The sequence below is a fragment of the Neoarius graeffei genome, chromosome 12 (assembly GCF_027579695.1).
Source record: "Neoarius graeffei isolate fNeoGra1 chromosome 12, fNeoGra1.pri, whole genome shotgun sequence".
NCBI lineage: Eukaryota > Metazoa > Chordata > Actinopteri > Siluriformes > Ariidae > Neoarius > Neoarius graeffei.
Window position 1 is genome coordinate 9,827,479 of NC_083580.1, and position 27,477 is coordinate 9,854,955.

Below are 27,477 nucleotides of genomic sequence, written 5' to 3' on the forward strand. Positions count from 1 at the left end.
AGCCTCGCGCCATTTAAAAGCGTTTCATTTTTCTGCCGTCACTCGTGGCAGGTTCCCAACCAACTCCACCTCAATAATACATGCACACCGCTGCGCGGTCGGCACCAATCAATTTTTAATAATGCCAATCGCCACACTGCCAGAGGGGGAGGGGCGGAGAGAGAGGAGAAGGGCAGGAGGGGAAGAACTCGGCTCTGCCGTTGAACCCTGGCAGTGCAGGGGGAGAATGGCGGGAGCTGAAAGGAAAGAGAGAGAGCGATAATGAACGAAAAAAAGAAGTGTACAGAGAAGCGAAAGAGACGGCAGTATAACAGGTCCTGACGATTAAAAACACACGTGGTGTAAATGCATGGTTTGTGCATTACAGGAAAAGCGATACAATATGAATATCGTGATAAATTACACCACAATCCATTTTTATGAATATCAGCAACATCATCATCTCTGATCAACTGATCACCTTTAACCAGTACCTAACATATCTCTCCTGATAGGATTGATCACTTCCAGGATAACTCCGCCCCCACGCACAAGGCACAAGGGCTCGCTGAATGTGTTGATGGGTAGGAAAATGATTGAAATAATATTCTATCACAATTTACAATTTTAAAATCGCTACTCATCCTACAGGATTGATCGGATTTCGATCAAACTCGCATACAATGTTTCCCATTTGGGTGTGTATAAAAGTTGTCAAGATCGTGGTGCCACCGGTCATATTTACGATTTTATGGGCATTTGAAATTTTTGTGTGACTCATTACATTAAACGCTACTCTTCGCAAACTGCTGGGACGTTTGCACTGAAACTCACCCAGAAGACTCTAAAGACATACCAACAAGAATTGTTCACCAGGTTGCGCCACCTACCGTACCACGGATGAGGCTACACAGGGGTCACGTGCAGTTTCACGAAAATCACTACTCCTATAAGAGTGATCAGATTTTGATCAAACTCATATGGAATGTTCCCTAGGTTTGGTATGTATAAAAGTTGTCAAGATGGTGGCGCCATCTGTCATATTTACAATTTTATGGCCGTCTGAAATTTTTGTGTGACTCGTCACATTAAATGCTTCTCTTCGTAAACTGCTGAGAAGTTTTCACTGAAACTCACCCAGAAGACTCTAAAGACATATTATTCCAACAAGAATTGTTCACCAGGTGGCACCACCTACCATGGATGAGGCTACACAGGGGTCATGTACAATTTCACGAAAATCGCTACTCCTCCTACAGGATTGATCGGGTTTCAAACTCACACACAACAACAACAACAACAGTGGCTGGTATGAGCTCCAGCCTCACGGAGGCTATTTTATTTACTTCTGATTATTTATCATATTTGAGCAAAATAGTTTCGTAAGCCTAAAATCTTTCACATATATACATTTTTTCCATAATTACAGTAAAATCATGTTCCTTAGCTACATGAACTAAACCATACGGAAATGTATTGCTTCTATGCCAGAAAAAGAAAAACAGATCAGTATCACGTTATACCATGAGAAGTTTATTGTGATACCAAGATATTTTCATGTTATAACAATATACTATGATGTTTTAGGTTTTAACATCATAACTTGTTTTAATGTGAAACGTTAAGAAAAGTTCCTTGTTATAACGTGATAACTTTGTATGTCGTAATAACGTGAAACTGTCTTATTATAACATGAAAAACGTCTTGCTATCACAATAAACTTCATATTATAATGTTTTACAGATCCATTCTTCCTTTTCTGGTGCGGCAGCATCACGGTTTTGTAAAACCATGTGAATCGAGAGATCAGAATAGAATTCACCAGTGTCAGCAAACGTATCTAACTTTCGCTACAATACTAATTTTAGCTTCCCCATCTGTCAGTCCGTCCAGCGCTGTTTCTGATTCTCGATTCTGATTGACCAGAAGGTGTTCTAAATGTAAGGTTTATGTAAATGCCCTCTTGCTCAAATACACTTTTATATTGAGAATGCAAGGAGTCTCCAGGGCCAGTGCTTTGTAATAGCGCCCTGGGGGCCCTTGTGCACAAGATGGCAAGTGCTCCTCGCCTCGCTGTGACAGTGGTGCTGAAAGAACAGTGCCCCTCTCCACTGACAGCACCACCTCAGCACCACTGTTTATCAACGATATGCACGTAGCCAAGGGCCAGGGACATCTAACGCACCATGGCTGCACCTCAATAATCAAGGCGCTCAATCTCCTTTCACAAGGCGCAGGGAGGATAAAAGAGGATGCTGCTTCACCAGTTGGGTGAGTAGGAGGATGGTGAGAGAGAGGAAGTAACAAGTCTCTGCTGCTCTCTGTATCTGCCAACAGATTCCAGTTCCGACAGCGCTCAGCCGTCTTGCCGTCGATGCCTTTCTTACCCTGTTGAGCTCCTTCAACCTGCAAAGGACATTTACTAGCCAGGACTGAGCGAGTCACCGATACCTCACACCTGCTCAACCTTTTCCCATCACCTTGACACCTGTGCGAATAAAAAAGCACTTGTTTATCCGCCACTTGAGTCTGTGTCTGAGCCCGAACACTAGGGGGCACCCCCACAGCCTACAAGGCTGTTCCTTTACCTTTTCCAACATGGTAAAATCTTTCGAGTTGGCCGCATCACACCACCACCTCGTTGAGTATTTAGCTATAACAGCAAACCTCAAAGTCTTTTATTCCTCTTGTACTCTAAAGTGTAGACTGAAGATGATTATTCTACAGTACAATAAATAACCCACAGTAATAGAATCAGACTACACAAAGGCCATGGAGGTGCTTTCACTTAGGTCCAGTAGACATGAAAATGTCCCTCGATGGGAGCTGAATTAAGAATAGACCCATGTCCTTACATAAAGTTCACTTGTTCTTAGTCATAATCTCTCTCTCTCTCTCTCTCTCTCTCTCTCACACACACACATACACAAAGAGTCTGTTTTTCTTCTCCTCCTTCAGCCCCCTCTATTTTTGCCCTTAAAGCCTGGTGAACAATTTTAATGCATTTTGATGCATTATTTATTTTTCAGTGCCTGCTGATAGCACAAGAGAGAAAGAGGGAAGGGCGAGAGATTGAAAGAGACAGAGTGAAAGAAAGAGGGGAAGAGACAGAGACAGGATTAAAGACAGCTTGATTGGGATAGAAATTGGGGAGCAGACCAAGGTCATGCACACCAATGCTGCTGCCAGCCCACCCCCATCTGCATCAAACCCACCCCCATTGCCTTCAAACCAACACCATCTCAACCAAATCCACCTCATCTGCATCAAACCCACCCCCATCTCCTTCAAACCCACACCAACTCGACCAAGTCCACCCCACTTGCATCAAACCCACCCCCCATCTCCTTCAAACTCACGTCATCTCAACCAAATCCACCCCATCTGCATCAATCCCACCCCATCTCCTTCAAACCCACACCATCTCAACCAAGTCCACCCCATCCCCACCAAACCCACCCCATCTGCATCAAACCCACCTGTATCTCCAGCAAATCCACCCCATCTGCATCAAACCCACCCCATCTCCTTCAAACCCACCATCTCCTTCAAACCCACCTGCATCTCAACCAAATCCACCCCATCTGTATCAAACCCACCCCATCTCCACCAAACCCTCCCCATCTCCTTCAAATCCACCTGCATCTCCTTCAAACCCACCCCCATCTCAACCAAATCCACCCCATCTCCTTCAAACCCACCCCCATCTCATTCAAACCCACCCTCATCTCATTCAAACCCACCCCCATCTAAACCAAATCCACCCCATCTCCTTCAAACCCACCCCCATCTCCTTCAAAGTCACCCCCATCTCAACCAAATCCACCCCATCTCCTTTGAACCCACACCATCTCCTTCAAACCCACACCATGTCAACCAAATCCACCCCATCTCCTTCAAACCCACCCCCATCTCCTTCAAAGTCACCCCCATCTCAACCAAATCCACCCCATCTCCTTTGAACCCACACCATCTCCTTCAAACCCACACCATGTCAACCAAATCCACCCCATCTCCTACAAACCCACCCCCATCTCCACCAAACCCACCCCCATCTGCATCAAACCCACCCCATCTCCTTCAAACCCACCCCCATCTCCTTCGAATCCACACCATCTCCTTCAAACCCACACCATCTCAACCAAATCCACCTCATCTCCTTCAAACCCACCCCCATCTCAACCAAATCCACCCCATCTCCTTCAAACCCACACCATCTCAACTAAATCCACCCCATCTCTTTTGAACCCACACCATCTCCTTCAAACCCACCCCCATCTCAACCAAATCCACCCCATCTCCTTCAAACCCACACCATCTCAACTAAATCCACCCCATCTCCTTTGAACCCACACCATCTCAACCAAATCCACCCCATCTCCTTCAAATCCACCCCCATCTCAACCAAATCCACCCCATCTCCTTCAAACGCACCCCCACCTCCTTCAAACTCACCCCCATCTCCACCAAACCAACCCCATCTCAATAAACCTACCCAATCTCAACCAAACCCACCCCCATTTCACACAAACCCATCCCCATCTCCACGAAACCCACCTCCATTTCACACTACACAAACTGCACATACACACACACAAGCATGCAAAAGTAAAGTAGTAATTAGGTTAGCGCAGACACACACAGCTTAAGATAAGACAAAAAATGCATTAACATGAATCACTAGAAGGTGAATCATTCCCCAAATTCCTATTTTACAATTTTATTTCCTTGGACATGTGACATTTTTATGTGCGTAGTTGCCTCATTTCTCTGAGTTGCCTCACTGGGGCTGATAGAACGCTGCCAAAAGACAGACCCATTCTTCCCACTTTAAGATTGATGTTAATGTTTTTTCCCTGTTGGAAGTTCCATTTTTCCTGAATATAACACGAATGTCACATAAACCCTGAAAATTTGCGATCGCTGGAATCATCAGCCAGTAAAACGAGACATTGGGCTGTAGTATTAACTTTCCTATATAAGCCTAATTTAAATTGAGGAGCTGCTGTTTGTAAAATACGCCTAAACTCAATCATCCTCTTGGGTGACATGGACAAATCTATTAACACAGATCATATTATTTGTTTGACAGCAATTACTGTACTTTCAGTGTATTCTTGTAAAAATACCACTGAAATTATCATGATCACTAACAATTTTGTCCAAATATTAGAGCATCCAGAACATTTTAGCTACATGCTAAACTAACTAGCAAACTGGTTAACTTATGTTAGATAATGTTCATGATGAACAAAATAAAGTCTCAGCGCTGAAATTGTGCCAGATGCAAGCTAGTTTACTGAGAGTTTAATAGATAATTTAGATACAGCTAGGCGGCACGGTGGTGTAGTGGTTAGCGCTGTCGCCTCACAGCAAGAAGGTCCTGGGTTCGAGCCCCGGGGCCGGCGAGGGCCTTTCTGTGTGGAGTTTGCATGTTCTCCCCGTGTCCGCGTGGGTTTCCTCCGGGTGCTCCGGTTTCCCCCACAGTCCAAAGACATGCAGGTTAGGTTAACGGGTGACTCTAAATTGACCGTAGGTGTGAATGTGAGTGTGAATGGTTGTCTGTGTCTATGTGTTAGCCCTGTGATGACCTGGCGACTTGTCCAGGGTGTACCCCGCCTTTCACCCGTAGTCAGCTGGGATAGGCTCCAGCTTGCCTGCGACCCTGTAAAAGGATAAAGCGGCTAGAGATAATGAGATGAGATGAGATACAGCTACAGATCAAGACTAATACTGAAAACCCACTCCTGTGTATCTGTGACCAAACTGACTAGCCAGCTAGTGATTAGATATACCAGGAGGTCATTTGCTTTCTTTAAGAGTGTAAAGCCGTGGAGATGTTCTTTGGAAATTAAAAAGTAATAAAATGAGTAAAACGACATGCTTATGGTTTTGCGTACCTCATATTTGCCTCACTATTATGTTAACATCGCTAGTTGCTTACACTGGTGGAGAAACTAGTGAGGTAATCTGGTGCTTGTTTTTGAGCTTCACTGAAGCACTCGCAGCAAGATGGCAGCATTGAGCAAGTCAGCCCATAACAAGCAACTCTCTTCTATTTCACCGTGTTGTGGGGGCAAAGAAAAAAAAATCCTTCCTGTGCCTTGATTTTACACAAAGAAACATCAGGAAACATGAGTGGAGACAAAGGATTACACACAAATACTTGGGTATAAACTCAAACACATGTGCGCACGCAGGCACGCACACACACGGCCATCAGTATTTCAATAAGTGACAGACAGAAATATCACAATAACGCATAATAGTCCAAGCATGTCCATACACACACGCAAGTGTACACATAGCATTCCTCCATTCTGTCCACCCGCAGGGAGGCCTTGCCTTGCTGTGAGGATTTCTGTGGCTCCATAGAGCTTTATGGATTACAGAAACGGGAACACGGCGCACAGGAACACGGGTTACGCTTTCTCTTGTCTCCTGTCTTTCATAGCCACGGATAAATCAGCTGCCTGAGCAACATGCTGCTTAACTTCTCTCTCGTCTGCTGCTACACTTTCTCCTTTAGCGTCCAGTTTTCAACCTGCGTTTCCATTAAGCCCTTCAGCAAGAGGAAATTCTGGAGCATCAATGCTTTCCAGTCAATCCTCTGTCTGAAGCTGACTGTTTCCTGTAAACCCCGAAACATTGCTAACTAGCAGTGTTGCCGTATATCATCCTCATCAAATGTTTATGAACACTAAGATTACTATGATTGGTACCACATACAGTATAAACCATAAGGATATGGCTGTGGATGTTCTTCCTTGGATACCATTAGGACTGTGATTGCTAATAAATTCAGAAATGCTCTGATGGCATCACCCAGATGGCAGAATGGGTTCCTTTTTGAATCTGGTTCCTCTTAACATTTCTTCCTCGTGTTTCAGGGAGTTTCTCCTTGCCACCATTTCCTCTGGCTTGCTCATTCAGGCTATAAGTATGCATTTTAACATTTTTGTTTTAATGACCTGATTTAAAACCCCAATTCCAAAAAAGTTGGGACACTGTGTAAACTGTAAATAAAAACAGAATGTGATAATTTGCAAAATCATGGAAACTCTATACTTCATTGAAAATAAGGCATCATTGATGCTGAATAATATATATATACACGTTTCAGAGCAATATGCTGCCATCCAGACAAAATCTTTTTCAGGGAAGGCCTTCCTTCTTTCAGCAAACCGCTTTCTGGACATATTAAAACTGCACAGCTCTGTAGTAAAAGAGTCCAGGTGCTAAACTGGCCTGCCGCAAGTCCAGACCTGTCTCCCATTTAAAACATTTGGCATATTATGAAACGCAAAATATGACAAAGGAGACCCTGAACTGTTGAGCAACTGAGATCGTATATCAGACAAGAATGGGACAACATTTCTCTTTGAAAACGACAGCAATTGGTCTCTTCAGTTCCCAAACATTTACAGATTGTTGTTAAAAGTAGACATGACGCAACACAGTGTAACAGTAAACATACCCCTGTCCCAACTTTTTTGAAACGTGTTGCTGACATCAAATTCAAAATAAGCATATATTTTTCAAAAAACAATAACATTTCTGTTTCAACATTTGATATGTTGTCTTTGTACTATTTTCAATTAAATATAGGGTTTCTGTGATTTGCAAATCTTCGCATTATGTTTTTATTTATATTTTACACAGTGTCCCAGTTTTTTTGGAATTTGGCTGTAAATACTATAAAAAAAAAGTAAATCAAGAAATGTTTATCTAGTTATAATCTAATCAGACTATCTTTACCACTCTAATTAGGCACTTGTGGTACACCCCACATATCTATGATCTATAGATAATCCTCACATTGCCTGTGAGTCTTTCATCTCTAGGTTTAATGGCTTTACTCATGAAATGGTTTCACAAAATTCCACAAAAAATTCCACAATATTCCTTATGTAATTTATATTCCTGTTTGAAACTGAAACTCAGTGTGTTAAAAAAATATATTGGTTATGTGTTATGTGCGCTGTGATGCTTTTCAGCTCACCACGGTTTTAAAGAGTGATTATTTTCATAATTTGAGCCTTCCTGTCAGCTTGAACCAGTCTGGCAATTTCTCCTCTGTGTCACTGTATCAAGAAAAACCTGGAAAGTGACTGTAAATAAATAGAGTCTCTGTATTCAGAGTTCAGTAGCTTTTATTTATAATCAGCATCTCGGCTTTAATGTTACTCTATCAAAGGTACACACACACACACACACACACACACACACACACACACACACACACACACACAATTCTCATCATTACTATGCTATTAAATTTGGCACTGCCTTCGTCTGTTTTCCTGCTCAGTAAAGGAGGTATGCGCTCTCTCTCTCTCTCTCTCTCTCTGCATTCCAGTCTAAGTAAAAGGAAGTCGCCTAGTCGGAGGGGTGTGGCTTCAAATCTGAATCAAATTCTATCACATATTTAACAGTTATCCCACAAAATCGAGTTGTACATGAGCTGATAGCTGACGAGGTGCGTAGCTATAAGCCATGTATGACAAGACTGAGTGGAATAACTGTTTTATTCTATCCACATTCACTGGATTTTGAGAAACAGAGAATTTTTATTTTTACTTTTCGCAAATTTGATTAATAAGAACTTGATACAAAACATCCAACAAAATCATGTCCGCTTAGAATGTAAACGAACCGGTGAAATGACAGGAGCAATTTGTTAAAAATGCTATAATAATAATTCTTGAAAAAAAAAAAGATACATTCTTACGATCAAATACTTTCATTCCATATTTTGTTGCTTTTTTAAAAAATATTTTTTGGGGTTTTGTTTTTGGGTAGACTTTTTATTTCGTCCTCAGTTGGTTCAGCAACACGCTCTGCCATTTTGTTTTTCTCTACTCACAGTATATAAGCTGATAACCTGGTAGTAGAGTAGCCAATCAGAGTGCGCGATTGCTCATATCCAGTGAATGCGGATAGAATAAATCCGATTATCCTGTTATAATGCATCCGTCCCTGCGTTTTTAACTTTCATCCATGGCATTGTTGATCACGTATCAAGATTGGCATATCATCTTAGCAGCATATTTACACACCATTAATTTCTTCCTATTTATTTACTAAAATAAGTTAATTACTGAAAACAGATGCTTTATACCTGCTTGCCAGAGTCTAATTTAGTATCTGTCTGTTAAACAGCACACGTTTTTCATCCAGTTTAAGAAGGATATATTTTCTGATTGACAAAATGAGGAGGAAAATCCATTCAGGTGTCGGGAACCGAAAGGATCTGCTTGTACTTTATGCTTTTCGAGACAGGGTGTATTGTGAGTCAGGACAACACAGCCAGGAAAACAAATACTAAATTTAAAAAAAACAAAAAAAACTCATCAAGATAAATTATAGTTCTCTCTCTCAGACACATAGACAAAGCCTCCTGAAACAATCATTACGACCATATAATAAACAAGTTAAGGACTGGAACAGTGAAACATTTTTATGTTTCACTCGGTAAAGTAGGCAAAGTAAATCATCAAGTTCAAAATGGTACAAGACGTTCAAGGAAACATTTGTTTTCCTTTTCCAGACCTGCTGCATTTCATGCTTCTGTCCTCATAGTGATTTCAAATCCCTTTCTCTTTTTTTCCACGAGTGGATCCTAAGAAAAGTCTTTAAACTGTCCGAGACCTGCGGCTCATCATAACCCTTCTGAATGACACACAGCACCCTGTCTGAAACTCTTCCAATCCCCATGTCTCTTTCCACAGCCTGCTGTAAAGCCGGCCTGTCTTCACCCACCAGTAAAACCATCCTGCGCCTTGACAGCGTCCAAAGGGTTCAGTTAAAGGATCAAGAAGTGTGAAATATTACACGCATTTGGAGGCAGTCCCATAAATTGTGTCGAACCAAAATGAGACAACTTTACTAGAGTGAGTGAAAATGAGAGAACTTCTCCCAGGGCTTAGGAGAACGTGACCTTGCTTTGCATCGAAGCCTCAGGGTAACAGCTGCACTCTAAAACACCCGCCTTATTATTCAGCGTGAATGGCATGACAATATCACAGCTATAAAGAATACCACACCGCGAATACACTGACTTACTGACGGGGGCAGATGAGGTTTCAGTCACGACTCTGGCTGCGTCTGGCTGCTGACTTAACTACAATGCTCTGAAAGGAAATGCATGAATGCAACCTTTAATTTAGTGATATCCTGCCAAGTTATGGATCACAAGCTTGATCGATATGATCTGACGAAAGGTACATCATTACTTTTAACAACGTGCAAAAGAATTTGTATAATGCGCACAACAAGAATAAAACCAAACAAGAGCAACATATTAGTGTGTGAGATTTACTTATTAAACCTGAACTCATCTATTATGAAATCAGGTTATGCATCTTCTGTCAATCGCAACAGGATTACGCATATGAAAGCAATAAACAGCTGCCTCTGGTGATTACAACAAGAGCAGTAAAAAGGCAACATTGATCTGACAACAGAAAATAAAATAAACAGAAGGAGAGAGGGGGATGACAGGAGTGAAGGGTAAGGAATAGATACCAGCATTCCTTCCTTCCTTCCTTCCTTCCTTCCTTCCTTCCTTCTCATGAAAGCAATCCCAATTTGGTTATATCCTTCCTTTCTTCTGTCCTTGCTTCCTATGAAAACAACCCTCCATATAGTTCTTTCTTTCTTTCTTTCTTTCTTTCTTTCTTTCTTTCTTTCTTTCCCTCCTTCCAACCTTTATTCAGTGAAAACACGTTCAAAATGTCCTTCCTTCCTTCTCATGAAAGCAACCCCAGTTTGGTTATATCATTCCTTTCTTCTGTCCTTCCTTCCAAGGAAAACAACCCTCAATATTGTTCTTTCTTTCTTTCTTTCTTTCTTTCTTTCTTTCTTTCTTTCTTTCTTTCTTTCTCATGAAAAAAAACCCTCAATATGGATATTTCCTTCCTTCCTTCCTTCCTTCCTTCCTTCCTTCCTTCCAAGGAAAGAAACCCCAATTTACTCATATCCTTCTTTCTTTCTTTCCTCCTTCCAACCTTTATTTAGTGAAAACACCATCAAAATGTCCTTCCTTCCTTCCTTCCTTCCTTCCTTCCTTCCTTCCTTCCTTATCATGAAAGCAGCCCCAATTTGGTTATATAATTCCTTTCTTCTGTCCTTCCTTCCAAGGAAAACAACCCGCAATATGGTTCTTTCTTTCTTTCTTTCTTTCTTTCTTTCTTTCTTTCTTTCTTTCTCATGAAAAAAAACCCTCAATATGGATAATTCCTTCCTTCCTTCCTTCCTTCCTTCCTTCCTTCCTTCCTTCCAAGAAAAGAAACAACAATTTACTTATATCTTTCTTTCTTTCTTTCCTCCTTCCAACCTTTATTTAGTGAAAACACCATCAAAATGTCCTTCCTTCCTTCCTTCCTTCCTTCCTTATCATGAAAGCAGCCCCAATTTGGTTATATAATTCCTTTCTTCTGTCCTTCCTTCCAAGGAAAACAACCCGCAATATGGTTCTTTCTTTCTTTCTTTCTTTCTTTCTTTCTTTCTTTCTTTCTTTCTTTCTCATGAAAAAAACCCCTCAATATGGATACTTCCTTCCTTCCTTCCTTCCTTCCTTCCTTCCAAGAAAAGAAACAACAATTTACTTATATCTTTCTTTCTTTCTTTCTTTCTTTCTTTCTTTCTTTCTTTCTTTCTTTCTTTCTTTCTTTCCTCCTTCCAACCTTTATTTAGTGAAAACACCATCAAAATGTCCTTCCTTCCTTCCTTCCTTCCTTCCTTCCTTCCTTATCATGAAAGCAGCCCCAATTTGGTTATATAATTCCTTTCTTCTGTCCTTCCTTCCAAGGAAAACAACCCGCAATATGGTTCTTTCTTTCTTTCTTTCTTTCTTTCTTTCTTTCTTTCTTTCTTTCTTTCTTTCTTTCTCATGAAAAAAACCCCTCAATATGGATACTTCCTTCCTTCCTTCCTTCCTTCCTTCCTTCCAAGAAAAGAAACAACAATTTACTTATATCTTTCTTTCTTTCCCTCCTTCCAACCTTTATTCAGTGAAAACATGTTCAAAATGTCCTTCCTTCCTTCTCATGAAAGCAACCCCAGTTTGGTTATATCATTCCTTTCTTCTGTCCTTCCTTCCAAGGAAAACAACCCTCAATATTGTTCTCTTTCTTTCTTTCTTTCTTTCTTTCTTTCTTTTTCTTTCTTTCTTTCTTTCTTTCTTTCTCATGAAAAAAACCCTCAATATGGATATTTCCTTCCTTCCTTCCTTCCTTCCTTCCTTCCAAGGAAAGAAACCCCAATTTACTCATATCCTTCTTTCTTTCTTTCTTTCTTTCCTCCTTCCAACCTTTATTTAGTGAAAACACCATCAAAATGTCCTTCCTTCCTTCCTTCCTTCCTTCCTTCCTTCCTTCCTTCCTTCCTTCCTTATCATGAAAGCAGCCCCAATTTGGTTATATAATTCCTTTCTTCTGTCCTTCCTTCCAAGGAAAACAACCCGCAATATGGTTCTTTCTTTCTTTCTTTCTTTCTTTCTTTCTTTCTTTCTTTCTCATAAAAAAAACCCCTCAATATGGATACTTCCTTCCTTCCTTCCTTCCTTCCAAGAAAAGAAACAACAATTTACTTATATCTTTCTTTCTTTCCCTCCTTCCAACCTTTACTCAGTAAAAACACCATCAAAATGTCCTTCCTTCCTTCCTTCCTTCCTTCCTTATCATGAAAGCAGCCCCAATTTGGTTATATAATTCCTTTCTTCTGTCCTTCCTTCCAAGGAAAACAACCCGCAATATGGTTCTTTCTTTCTTTCTTTCTTTCTTTCTTTCTTTCTTTCTTTCTTTCTTTCTCATGAAAAAAACCCCTCAATATGGATACTTCCTTCCTTCCTTCCTTCCTTCCTTCCTTCCTTCCTTCCTTCCAAGAAAAGAAACAACAATTTACTTATATCTTTCTTTCTTTCTTTCTTTCTTTCTTTCTTTCTTTCTTTCTTTCTTTCTTTCTTTCCTCCTTCCAACCTTTATTTAGTGAAAACACCATCAAAATGTCCTTCCTTCCTTCCTTCCTTCCTTCCTTCCTTCCTTATCATGAAAGCAGCCCCAATTTGGTTATATAATTCCTTTCTTCTGTCCTTCCTTCCAAGGAAAACAACCCGCAATATGGTTCTTTCTTTCTTTCTTTCTTTCTTTCTTTCTTTCTTTCTTTCTTTCTTTCTTTCTTTCTTTCTCATGAAAAAAACCCCTCAATATGGATACTTCCTTCCTTCCTTCCTTCCTTCCTTCCTTCCAAGAAAAGAAACAACAATTTACTTATATCTTTCTTTCTTTCCCTCCTTCCAACCTTTATTCAGTGAAAACATGTTCAAAATGTCCTTCCTTCCTTCTCATGAAAGCAACCCCAGTTTGGTTATATCATTCCTTTCTTCTGTCCTTCCTTCCAAGGAAAACAACCCTCAATATTGTTCTCTTTCTTTCTTTCTTTCTTTCTTTCTTTCTTTCTTTTTCTTTCTTTCTTTCTTTCTTTCTTTCTTTCTTTCTCATGAAAAAAACCCTCAATATGGATATTTCCTTCCTTCCTTCCTTCCTTCCTTCCTTCCAAGGAAAGAAACCCCAATTTACTCATATCCTTCTTTCTTTCTTTCTTTCTTTCCTCCTTCCAACCTTTATTTAGTGAAAACACCATCAAAATGTCCTTCCTTCCTTCCTTCCTTCCTTCCTTCCTTCCTTATCATGAAAGCAGCCCCAATTTGGTTATATAATTCCTTTCTTCTGTCCTTCCTTCCAAGGAAAACAACCCGCAATATGGTTCTTTCTTTCTTTCTTTCTTTCTTTCTTTCTTTCTTTCTTTCTTTCTCATAAAAAAAAACCCCTCAATATGGATACTTCCTTCCTTCCTTCCTTCCTTCCTTCCAAGAAAAGAAACAACAATTTACTTATATCTTTCTTTCTTTCCCTCCTTCCAACCTTTACTCAGTAAAAACACAGTCAAAATGTCCTTCCTTCCTTCCTTCCTTCCTTCCTTCCTTCCTTCCTTATCATGAAAGCAGCCCCAATTTGGTTACATAATTCCTTTCTTCTGTCCTTCCTTCCAAGGAAAACAACCCGCAATATGGTTCTTTCTTTCTTTCTTTCTTTCTTTCTTTCTTTCTTTCTTTCTTTCTCATGAAAAAAACCCCTCAATATGGATACTTCCTTCCTTCCTTCCTCCCTTCCTTCCTTCCTTCCTTCCTTCCTTCCTTCCTTCCTTCCAAGAAAAGAAACAACAATTTACTTATATCTTTCTTTCTTTCCCTCCTTCCAACCTTTATTCAGTGAAAACACGTTCAAAATGTCCTTCCTTCCTTCTCATGAAAGCAACCCCAGTTTGGTTATATCATTCCTTTCTTCTGTCCTTCCTTCCAAGGAAAACAACCCTCAATATTGTTCTCTTTCTTTCTTTCTTTCTTTCTTTCTTTCTTTCTTTCTTTCTTTCTTTCTTTCTCATGAAAAAACCCTCAATATGGATATTTCCTTCCTTCCTTCCTTCCTTCCTTCCTTCCTTCCTTCCTTCCTTCCTTCCTTCCTTCCTTCCAAGGAAAGAAACCCCAATTTACTCATATCCTTCTTTCTTTCTTTCCTCCTTCCAACCTTTATTTAGTGAAAACACCATCAAAATGTCCTTCCTTCCTTCCTTCCTTCCTTATCATGAAAGCAGCCCCAATTTGGTTATATAATTCCTTTCTTCTGTCCTTCCTTCCAAGGAAAACAACCCGCAATATGGTTCTTTCTTTCTTTCTTTCTCATGAAAAAAACCCCCTCAATATGGATACTTCCTTCCTTCCTTCCTTCCTTCCTTCCTTCCAAGAAAAGAAACAACAATTTACTTATATCTTTCTTTCTTTCCCTCCTTCCAACCTTTACTCAGTAAAAACACAGTCAAAATGTCCTTCCTTCCTTCCTTCCTTCCTTCCTTCCTTCCTTCCTTCCTTCCTTCCTTCCTTATCATGAAAGCAGCCCCAATTTGGTTATATAATTCCTTTCTTCTGTCCTTCCTTCCAAGGAAAACAACCCGCAATATGGTTCTTTCTTTCTTTCTTTCTTTCTTTCTTTCTTTCTTTCTTTCTCATGAAAAAAAACCCTCAATATGGATACTTCCTTCCTTCCTTCCTTTCTTTCTTCCAAGAAAAGAAACAACAATTTACTTATATCTTTCTTTCTTTCCCTCCTTCCAACCTTTACTCAGTAAAAACACAGTCAAAATGTCCTTCCTTCCTTCCTTCCTTCCTTCCTTCCTTCTCATGAAAGCAACCCCAGTTTGGTTATATCATTCCTTTCTTCTGTCCTTCCTTCCAAGGAAAACAACCCGCAATATCTTTCTTTCTTTCTTTCTTTCTTTCTTTCTTTCTTTCTTTCCCATGAAAAAACCCTCAATATGGATATTTCCTTCCTTCCTTCCTTCCTTCCTTCCTTCCTTCCTTCCAAGAAAAAAAACCCAGTTTACTCATATCCTTCTTTCTTTCCCTCCTTCCAATGTTTATTCAGTGAAAACACAGTCAAAACTTCCTTCCTTCCCTTCCATGAAAGCAGCCCCAATTTGGTTATATTCCTTCTTACATTTTATCATGAAAGCAAACCCAATTTGGTTATTTCCTTCCTTCCTTGGAAAGAAACCCCAATTTCCTGATATCCTTCCTTCTTTCCCTCCTTCCAGCCTTTATTCATTGAAAACAGTCAAAACTTCCTTCCTTCCTTCTCATGAAAGCAACCACAATTTGGTCATTTCCTTCCTTCCTTCCTTCCTTCCTTCCTTCCTTCCTTCCTTCCAAGGAAAGAAACCCCAAGTTACTTACAGTATGTCCTTCTTTCTTTCCATTCTTGCGGCCTTGATTCAGTAAAAACACCATCAAAACTTCCTCCCTTCCTTATTATGAACGCAACCCCAATTTGATTATTGCCTTGATTTGTTCATTCATTCATTTGTTCCTTCCTTCCTTCCTTCCTTCCTTCCTTCCTTCCTTCTGTCTTTATTCCTTCAATCTCTTTCTTTCTCTTTGTCAGCTTATTTTGCAGCATGCTGTTGCTTGGCCATAAATCCTGCATTCTCACCAAGAAGTAGGCATAAATCATGCTGCACCACAGACCTGCCTTCACTGTATTTGCTTTTACTTATCTAATGAATAAAAAATGAAAAACAAGCCCAAAACTTATCAAACAGAGGAGTCTCTCTCTCTCTCTCTCTCTCTCTCTCTCTCTCTCTCCTTCTTGCCTCTTTGATCCTCCCTACTATACACTGGCACAAATGTGGTGGCTCTAAGTGCACTTGTGTAATTGGTGGAAGATTATTTATGAGTTTTACAGTGATGCTTTCATTTGTTGCCCCTCTTTACGCATGACTGGAGGGGCAATCAGGGCTCGAACAGCATTCTGCTTATGATTTGGGTGCATGAACCTGACCTTGTGCTGCTCTTCTCACAGAGTCACAAGAGGTAGACGAGTGAGAGGTGGAGGGAGACAGAAGCGTATCTCTTTCTTCCTAGGGGAGAGCTGAGGACAATGTGAGAGAGATGTGGATATTCTTAGACATACATAAGCCTGCACCTATTGTACACCACCAGAGGAAAGGAGCATGGGGGGTGACTTTCAAGATCCTAATAGATTATGAAGAGTCTGCACACAGGTTTTGTCTGATTTTTGATTGGAGAATATACCATAAGTGACTGAAGAGCACATACTAATGACTAGAGATGACGAACGTCTTAGCCAAAGGAACTAAACACATCGAACAACCAAACTTCCAAACATGTTACAAATATGGATGTTTCACTTGATAAGCTAGGTACTAGTGCTCTTAACCACAACTTGATTAGTTTGCCCTCCATTGAGAACTACCGGGGCGGCCACCAATGCTTTTTTTGTGATCTCTGTTTTCATTGGCTATTGGTGCTATTCATTCAAATTTGAGTTGTTGGCTAGCATACACTATTAGACTAAGCTCAGGTCAGGTTGAAAAAAACAAAAAGTAATATACCCAGGTTCATTCTGAATGGCCTAGAACTTGATCAGGATGCAAGAAATTACAGCCTTTGTTCCTTGTCAAGTTTCCTTGTCAAGAACCATCAATTCTGCCTGCACCAAAAATCTGCACACCAACTATCCTTGGTCTCACTGGCTACCAGTTGCCAAAACATAGGCTGAGTTGGTCAAACTGCCAGATCATTTTGCCAGCTGGTAGGTGCTTGTAGAAAGGAAACAGTTGGCAGAGATGGTCTACTAGTTTGACTAGCTCGGCAGATGCTAGCTGGTCAGACTTAGCTGGCTTCTTCATAATCTTTGAGGATCATAAAATCTGTCCCTTCCAAATGCTCTTTTCCTCTGAATGGTGTACAATTGGTGACGTCTTTTCTATGCTGAAGAACATCCAGCACAGACCTAGATCAATTCCAAACTGTGTACTCACAGAGAAATTAATCCTGAATGAAGATATTTGGAAGACCAATGTCTTGTATGGACAGCTATTCTACCTACCTATGAACGATCTGAAGAGAAGTGTTGCTAGCAAATGAGCTAATTTAACTAACTACCCTTCCTCGAAGTGAGGTGGATGCTTCACTGCTTTGTAGTGTTGGAGTATTTGAGACCGGTCTTGGTCTCAAGACAACTTTTTGAAGGTCTTGGTCTTGTCTCAGAATCGACCGCATTTTTACTTGGTCTTGTCTCAGTCTCAGACATAGAGAACTCTGGATTTTATTTCAAGACTGGTCAAGACCACAACTGTGAAGATTTCACTAAATTGCCTGTGCATTGTCTGATTTATTTGTTAACATCGTAACTGTGATTGGGTGTAAAACTTCCTGCTTCAAATGTAACCAGTAACGTGACTCATCACGAATTCAAAATTTTCATTACTGTTAACGGCTTTCACCATCACCCCTCCCCACCCCCCTTCACACCCACTGGTCTGATCCTGGTCTTGACTCAGTCTTGCCCTGTCTTGGTATTGATCTTGACTTGGTCTCAACCCCTCAAGATCTTGGTCTTGTCTCGATCTTGACACACTCTGATCTTGGTCATGACTTGGGCTTGGTTTAGGTGGTCTTGACTACAACACTAGAGATTTCTAAATCAAGTAGCTTGTAAACAATTCAATTATTTTAGTATCTGAGCCAAAGAAATTGTTTACTTTTATCTAAGCATGCTCCACTCAGTCTCGTGAGTTTTGCTTTGGTTTCTGGACCTGCGAGTTAGTTTAGGGGTTAGCGTGTCGACCTCTTGACTGGAAGACCATGAGTTCTATTCACAGTTGGGTCATGCCAAAGGTCATCATGAAAATGGTACCTGTTGCCATCTGGCAAGGCACATTCCAATACAGATGTGAGTGGGGAGTCAAACTCTTGTGATTACCAGAGGACCAGCACCCCACTGTAACTCTAGCTGTATAGGTGAGAAGCTGAGGACTATAGAAGCAGAGATTGTTGCTGCCTGGTTAGTACTGGGATGGGAGACTACCTGGGAAGACCAGGTCTTGGCATGGGAAGGATTTTGACTCCGCCCTGTCCTGTCACTGGTCTGTTACCTAATCTGTGCACCTTTTCTCAGATCAGTCCTTGATTAGATTTGTCTAATTCTATCCTCTTGTTGCTTTATCTTGTTCATTGCTAATGTCCAATGTTGCCTTTTCAAATCCTGATTGTTTCCCACTTCTATATAATGAGTTATTCTTGTTGTTGTTAATGTTGATTACTTGTGCTCTGTCTGACCCCTGCTCTGAACTTTGACAACAATTTGAGGACTAGCCTTAATAATGAACCCACTGAGTATACACACTTGTGTCCTGGTTCTGACTCTATGTCACGAAGAAAAGTTTACAAGAAATGTAGCAATTAGCTATTTGAGCAAAATGAGCAGTTTCTATACCTAGTTTAGCTACACATAACTGCATTTGTAAAAGATACTTACTTGATATTAGCTTTACAATAACATTACAGGCAGAAACTCTTATCCAGAGCAACGTACAACGTACCCAGAGCAACCTGTGGAGCAATTGGAGGTTAGGTGCCTTGCTCAAGGGCACTTCGGCCATTCCTACTAGTCTAGGGAATTGAACCAGCAACCTTTTGGTCCCAAAGCAGCATCTCTAACCATTAGGTCATGGCTTCGCCTGCACCAATATTCCAATGACCCTTGGTCTGGTGTATTAAACATCCATGGGAGGTTAGACAAAATTCTGCAAATGCAAATTTACTCTATTTGTGTCAACTTCTTTTCTATCATCATAAATCTGCAGAAAGCAGCCCACAGTTTTGGTTTTCGACACAAATTAACACCTTTTACCATTACAGCTTGTTTTAAAATGAGCACATCGGTGGCAATTCACTTACACACTATATAATGCACACACAGACATGCATACACATCATCGTCCTTCCTGCCAGCTTTCCTCCTTTATCCCATCATCAGCCATCAGCAGCCTGCCTGATTAAATATAGAACAAACACACACATGCAGCCAGCGGCATTGAGGGAAAAAAAAAAAAACAGCTGATACCGCTAAGAGCTTCCTTCTGCTCCTACTGAAGCTGAACTATGGAGAATCGAAGCTAATTTGGTGAGTGGTTTCGTGAACACAGACCTTGCATGCTTGCAATGATCGATCATTGAGCTCACATTGTTGTCGAGTTGCTAAGTGTGTTACGCTGCTAACGGTTCACAAAGCACTACCTGCCTATCATTCTTCTTTTTCCTCTGATGGCTACCAATCACTCACAGATTACGGCAGACATTTCAAGAAATTGCTGCCTGATGAAAAAAAAAATTCTATTTGTGCTGCAGCGATTAGTCCATGTCATCACATAAAAAAATGATTGATGAGAATTTTCGGAATCGCTGCATCATTCATCGAAGGAAGACAAAATGCGCTTTTAGCCAAATGACAGTTTTCAGAGGACACAGTGACTTATATGTATAATTAGTAAAATGGCAATCTCAGTGACAGGACAATTTTTGAAACCGTGACCGAATGATAAGCAGCCGCAATGATCTATGCTTCGAGTCACATTATCACTTTTGATTTGAGGCCTCATGAAGTATGTAAAAAATGTAAATGAAAATGACAGTACATACTGCATATGTACAGTATGTTCGGTAAATGTCATGTACATGGCATTGATCTATACAGTATTGTACAAAAGGCTTAAGCCCCCTATTTTTTTTACATTATCAAGTCAAAATATTACAAAAACATTTTAGACTTCCAAACGTTTGTATTTTTTCCAGCACAAAATTAAATGTTACAGAAAAAAAAAAGTTTGTATCTGAGCAGCATATTCCATAACAGCCCACTTCTCAGATTAAGAAAGAAAACATACTGAAGGCTGCTGAGTTTTCGTGCAAAATGAAGAAGCGAGTGTGACAGTTAAAGTGTCCAGAAGAACTGTGGCTGGTTCTGTAAGATGCTCAGTAAAACCTACAGCTCATTTCCTTATAAAACTGTACTCATTGTACCTGAGACTACTATTTTTTTTTAAGCAAAGGGTCGTCTTACACTAAATATGGACTTTGTTTCATTCATTACGGCTTACTGTTTATAGTATTTTTTAATGTTGAAACATTTCATTTCATTATTTTTTAAGCCATTTTTGGTCTACAGCATTTCTTTACATGTGCCTAAAGCACCAAGTTGGCTATAAGCCATGTACAACAAGATTGAATGGAATAACTGTTTTATTCTATCCACATTCACTGGATTTTGAGAAACAGAACATTTTTATTTTTATTTTTTGCAAATTCGATAAATAAAAACTTTACACAAAATGTCCGACAAAATCATTTTCACTTAGAATGTAAACAAACTGGTGAAATCACAGGAGCAATTTGTGAAAAATGCTATAATAATAATTCTTGAAAAATAAAAAACGATACATTCTTACTATCAAATACGTTTATTCCATACTAGCAGGTTATCCGGCGTTGCCCGGGTTTTGCAAAATTCTGGGTTGCCCCCAGAATTCCACATCAAATTTGGTGAAGATCCATCAGGAAATGGTGATGTTAACTCAAGACAAACAAAAATCCAAACATCCACCACCCAGGGGCCCACCAGGGAACCCCTAGGGCCCAAATATGGAATTTCTGCCAAATTGTGGCTATCTCCTGTACCTACGTGCCAAGTTTAGTGAAGATCTGTTGAGAGTTTGTGTTGATAAATGTAACGTGAAAGGCATTGAGGGAGGGGGTGGGTGGATGTTGTGCCCCCCTAGGGACCTCCCTGGGGTCTGAACATGAATTTTATTTATATCTGCAAAATTCCAGGTCATCCCTGGACCAACTTGCCAAATTTGGTGAAAATCTGTCGAGAAATAGCAATGTTAGCTCAAGACAAACAAGCAAACTTTGCCACTTATTATATAGATTTTGCTGCTTTTTTTGTATTTTTTGTGGTATTGTTTTTATTTCATCCTCAGTTGGTTCAGCAACACGCGCCACCATTTTGTTTTTTTCTACTCATGGTATATGAGCTGATAGCCTAGTAATAGAGTAGCCAATCAGAGCATGTGATTGCTCATATCCAGTGAATGTGGATAGAATAAATTATCTCATCTCATTATCTCTAGTCGCTTTATCCTGTTCTACAGGGTCGCAGGCAAGCTGGAGCCTATCCCAGCTGACTACGGGCGAAAGGCGGGGTACACCCTGGACAAGTCGCCAGGTCATCACAGGGCTGACACATAGACACAGACAACCATTCACACTCACACCTATGGTCAATTTAGAGTCACCAGTTAACCTAACCTGCATGTCTTTGGACTGTGGGGGAAACCGGAGCACCCGGAGGAAACCCACGCGGACACGGGGAGAACATGCAAACTCCACACAGAAAGGCCCACGCCGGCCATGGGGCTCGAACCTGGACCTTCTTGCTGTGAGGCGACAGCGCTAACCACTACACCACCCAGAATAAATTATATATATATATATATATATATATATATATATATATATATATATATATATACACACACACACTAGTGCATCTCAAAAAATTAGAATATTGTTAAAAAGTTCAATATTTTCCATCAGTTATTGAAGAAAGTGAAAATGTTATATATTATAGACTTACTAAAATGTTTCAAGCATTTTTCTATTTTAATTTTAATCAGTATGGCATACAGTACAAAAACATAAAAAAAATCTCAAAATATTAGAATATTTCATTTCGAGTTTGAGTAAAACAGTATGAACACAGTGTATCTCTCGGTCTAGTTCAGTACACACAACCACAATCATGGGGAAGACTGCTGACTTGACTGTTGTCCAGAAGATGATCACTGATGCCCTCCACAAGGAGGGTAAGCCACAAAAGGTCATTGCTGAAAAGGGTGGCTGGAAAAGGTGCACAAGCAACAGGGATGGCCGCAGTCTTGAGAGGATTGTCAAGAAGTTGATTCAAGAACTTGGGAGAGCTTCACAAGGAGTGGACTGAGGCTGGTGTCAGTGTATCAAGACCCATCACAAACAAACATCTTCAAGAAAGGGGATACAACCTTCGCATTCCTAATATCAAGCTACTCCTGAGCCAGAGACAATGTCAGAAGTGTCTTATCTGGGCTAAGGAGAGAAAGAAATGGACTGTTGCTCAGTGGTCCAAAGTCCTCTTTTCAGATGAAAGTACATTTTGCATTTAATTTGGAAATCATGGTTCTAGAGTCTGGAGGAAGAGTGGAGAGGCACAGAATCCAAGGTGTTTGAAGTCCAGTGTGAAGTTTCCACAGTCTGTGATGATTTGGGGTGCCATGTCATCTGCTGGTGTTGGCCCACTGTATTTTATCAAGTCCAAAGTCAACACAGCCATCTACCAGGAGATTTTAGAGCACTTCATGCTTCCATCTGCTGACGAGCTTTTTGGAGATGTTGATTTCCTTTTCCAGCAGGACTTAGCACCTACCCACAGTGCCAAAACTACTACCAAATGGTTTGCTGACCATGATATTACTGTGTTTGACTGGCCAGCCAACTTGCCTGACCTGAACCCCATAGAGAATCTATGGGGTATTGTCAAGAGGAAGATGAGAAACACCCGACCCAAAAATACAGATACGCTGAAGGCCACTATCAAAGCAACCTGGGCTTCAATAACACCTCAGCAGTGCCACAGACTGATCACCTCCATGCCACACCGCATTGATACAGTAATTCATGGTAAAGGAGCCCCAACCAAGTATTGAGTGTATAAATGAAAATGAATATACTTTTCAGAAGTTGGACATTTCTGTATTGTAAATCCTTTTTTTTGATTGATCTTAGGGAATATTCTAATAATTTGAGATACTGGATTTCTGATTTTCATGAGCTATAAGCTATAATCATCAAAATTAAAACAAAAAAGGCTTTAAATATTTCACTTTACATGTAATGAATATAGAATATATGAAAGTTTACCTTTTTGAATTAAATTATGAAAAAAAGGAACTTTTTCATGGTATTCTAATTTTTTGAGATGCACTAGTGTGTGTATATATATATATATATATATATATATATATATATATACACACATACACACACACACACCGATTAGCCATAACACTATGACCACTGACAGGTGAAGTGAATAACATTGATGATCTTATCACAATGGCACCTGTCAAGGGGTGGGATATATTAGGCAGCAAGAGAGCAGTCAGTTCTTGAAGTTGATGTGTTGGAAGCAGGAAAAACGGGCAAGCGTAAGTGAGCGACTTTGACAAGGGCCAAATTGTGATGGCTAGATGACTGGGTCTGAGCATCTCCAAAATGGCACATCTTCTGGGGTGTTCCCGGTATGCAGTGGTCAGTACCTACCAAAAGTGGTCCAAGGATCCAAAGGACAACCAGTGAACCGGCGACAGGGTCATGTGTGTTGAAGGCTCATTGATTTGCATGGGGCATGAAGGCTAGTCCATATGTTCCAATATCACAGAAGAGCTCCTGTAGCACAAACTGCTGAAAAAGTGAATGCTGACACCTTTCTGTTTTCGCCAGCATTAACTTTTTCAGCAGTGACCACCATCATTTGAAGAGTTTGGTTCCAAAATGCTATATATCCAATTCCATGGTGAAATTGTCCAATAAATGCAAGAAGTGACAAAGAGATTTCCTACTTCATGGGCGCAGCCATCTCAGAAGACTTCACACCAATGGCAGCCTCTGATTGGCCAAATGGATATGTCTGGTTTTGAGAAAAATCGGTGATGGCGCTTGTTGCATTTTGGAATGAAAGGCGGTAATGCAGTGTGTAAATCAATGGCAGATATTGTGTTTTGGCGAAAACTGAACATGGTACGAGTGGCGGGAGTTTTAATTTTTCAAATTTGGCGTTTATCGCATTTTGGAACCAAACTCTTCATTTGTTTATAGTTAGTTAGTGCAATTTTCAAAATAATTTTCTAGCTAGCTAACATTACTAATAAGCCCTAGATATTGTAAAAATAAAATAAATACAATAGCTGAAATGTTCATTTTTTTTTTGTATTTGACCAAAAATCCAATGCATTGTTCCAGAAATAAGCAATAAAATGTATTTCTATTTCTTAGCAGTGGATGTTAAAGGAAAATAATCAATAAACAAATTGTATGACCTACCTCGAAGTTGATTATTTGCTAATAACAACATGTTCCAAAGTGTTTTATTCCTCTTTTACCACAGCATCTTGCCAATTATTATACTGCAGCAGCTCTAGACATAGTTCCTTCACTTTCTCTTTTTCCCCTCTTTCTTGAAGTTAAAAACAGTAAACACACAAGTTTTGTCATATTATCAAGAAACTCTTTGGCATAAAGCGCTAACACTGGAGACTCCTTCCAAAAAATAAAGCTAAAGCTTCACCATATCATATCAACAATTACTTTTTACACATTTTTAAATCTTTTTCTAAAGAGCGTCCATCACATACTTCCTTGCAAATGAGGTGTTACTATAGAAACGACAGCATTCAAAAATATATTTATAGTCTTGACTGACGTTTTGCAAGGTAAGTTTCAGAATATTTCGATTGTTTGATTATCACCAAATATAACAAATATATTATCCAGAATCTGGGCAGTTATTGAAATATCAACTTATTCGCTACAAGTCTGCATCTTATCCATACCGAATTATGACACTGCATCATAATTTCCCCCTAAAATAAACGACAGCTGGTCGTCTCAGAGGCGTAAATTAAAGTCAAAGACGGCAAAGCGCAACCCAGTTTTTAACTGCTGCAGACATATTGCTCCAGGAACGGTAGTAATCTCTTCAGAGCAGAATATAGTCACAAATACCTTGTAAAGATGCCCTGAGTATAGTAACCGTCTAGCATGAGCAGCTGCTGTCACATTCAGACAATAACACACCTGTGAGAAACCCTTGAATCTCACTTGTTTATACAAGGAATAACACGTGCATCTGTGCTCATAAAAGGCTTTCAATGCAAATGCATTCCCACGAGCACTCCAACAATAACCTTCACACCCACTTCTGCACGGATTCTCCAATAATTATAATTGCAGGCACATGTACACACTTCATACACGCATGGAATGATTAAAAGTTGCACTATTTTGGTACAAATGGGAGTTTTAGATTTTTTTTTATTTTAATTTTTAATCCCACTTCCACTTGCTCCTGAAGGAATCCTGACCAGTCTGTTCTTACAGATATTCTTGACCAATCCCGATGCTTGCACAGTCCCACCTGTCTGCGATATTTTCTAACCTGTACGAAATTATTTGGATTGAATAAAGCAAATTTTGGTCAAAATTAGACCTAAATTTGGCTTATTCCCTGTTCTTTAACCAAAATTAGTACAAAATTAAGTGTCCCAAAGCCAAATTTTGGTTCACAACCTCACTCAGTTGACCAAATTTTGGTCTAGCTTAATACTCTCAGGAACGAAAAGCAATCCCTTGACCAAATTTTGTTCAAGAGAATTCTCCAGTCTGAGGTGAATAATTACAAGTCTAGAGTTGGAGGATGCTTCAGCTCGAAAAATTTCAAAGCACCACCACATGAGAATTCTTTTTACCAAAATTGAGCCAAAATTTTACTAAAGCTCAACCAAAATTTCAACCAAAATCTGCCTAAGGACTCTTGACCAAAACTGAAACCAAATTTTGGTCAATCTCATTTAAATATTTTGGCTTATTTTTAAGGTCTAATTTTGGTCAACAAACCAAGCCAACATGAAGTCTAATTCTGGGTAAAAGCTTGGCATAATTTTGGTCAAACTTTAGCCAAAATATTTTGTAAGGGAATAAATGTAGCTGCTTTTATTTCCTAAAACACAAATAAATTAGCGATTGAACCCAAGTACCCAGTACACGCCCATGTTGATGAACATTTAACAGTTATTCCACGAAATCGAGTCGTATATGAGCTGATAGCTGATGATGCATGCAGCACCGAGTTGGCTATAAGTCATGTACGATGAAATTGAGTGGAATAACTGTTTTGTTCTATCCACATTCATTGGATTTTGAGAAACAGAGCATTTTTATTTTTTGCAAATTCGATAAATAAAAACTTTATACAAAACGTCCGACAAAATCATTTCCGCTTAGAATGTAAACAAACCGGTGAAATGACAGTAGCAGTTTGTGAAAAATGCAATAATAACTCTTGAAAAATAAGAAATAAAAAAAGATACGTTCTTCCCATCAAATACTTTTATTTTATATTTTGTTGCTTTTTTTGTATTTTTTGGGGTTTTATTTTCAAGTAGAGTTTTTATTTTGTCCTTGGTTGGTTCAGCAACACGCGCCGCCATTTTTGTTTTTCTCTACTCATGGTATACGAGCTGATAGCCTAGTAGTAGAGTAGCCAATCAGAGCATGCGATTGCTCATATCCAGTGAATGTGGATAGAGTAAAACTTTATTAGTCCCCCAAGCTTCATATCTGATGTAAAACTAAAACACATCCGCATCAGCGAGTGCTCTGAACTACAGGCTCCATTTTTGGAGCAAGATATTTTTTACAAACTCATCTCATTATCTCTAGCCACTTTATCCTGTTCTACAGGGTCGCAGGCAAGCTGGAGCCTATCCCAGCTGACTACGGGTGAAAGGCGGGGTACACCCTGGACAAGTCACCAGGTCATCACAGGGCTGACACATAGACAACCATTCACACTCACACCTACGGTCAATTTAGAGTCACCAGTTAACCTAACTTGCATGTCTTTGGACTGTGGGGGAAACCGGAGCACTCGGAGGAAACCCACACGGACAACATGCAAACTCCGCACAGAAAGGCCCTCGCCGGCCACGGGGCTCGAACCCAGACCTTCTTGCTGTGAGGCGACAGCGCTAACCACTACACCACCGTGCCGCCTTTACAAACTGATGTCAACTTGAATAGTGATGAACAGGCATCCCATTCAGGGTGTATCTTTTATCTGGTGCTCCTGGAATCTACCGTGACCCAGAGCAGGATAAACCATTTAGGCTGAATGAATATTGACCTTTTGTTTTCAGAACGATGAAGGAAGTTAAAAAGCACGCTTCTTCTTCTTCTTCTTCTTCTTCTTCTTCTTCTTCAAAAAC

The 27,477-nt window shown here is 40.0% G+C and overlaps 1 protein-coding gene across 1 annotated transcript in view; it reads right to left on the reverse strand.

Moving 5' to 3' along the window:
• Positions 1 to 27,477, reverse strand: part of celf4 (CUGBP, Elav-like family member 4) — a 199,623-nt gene that overhangs the window by 54,657 nt on the left and 117,489 nt on the right. The window lies entirely within an intron of this gene.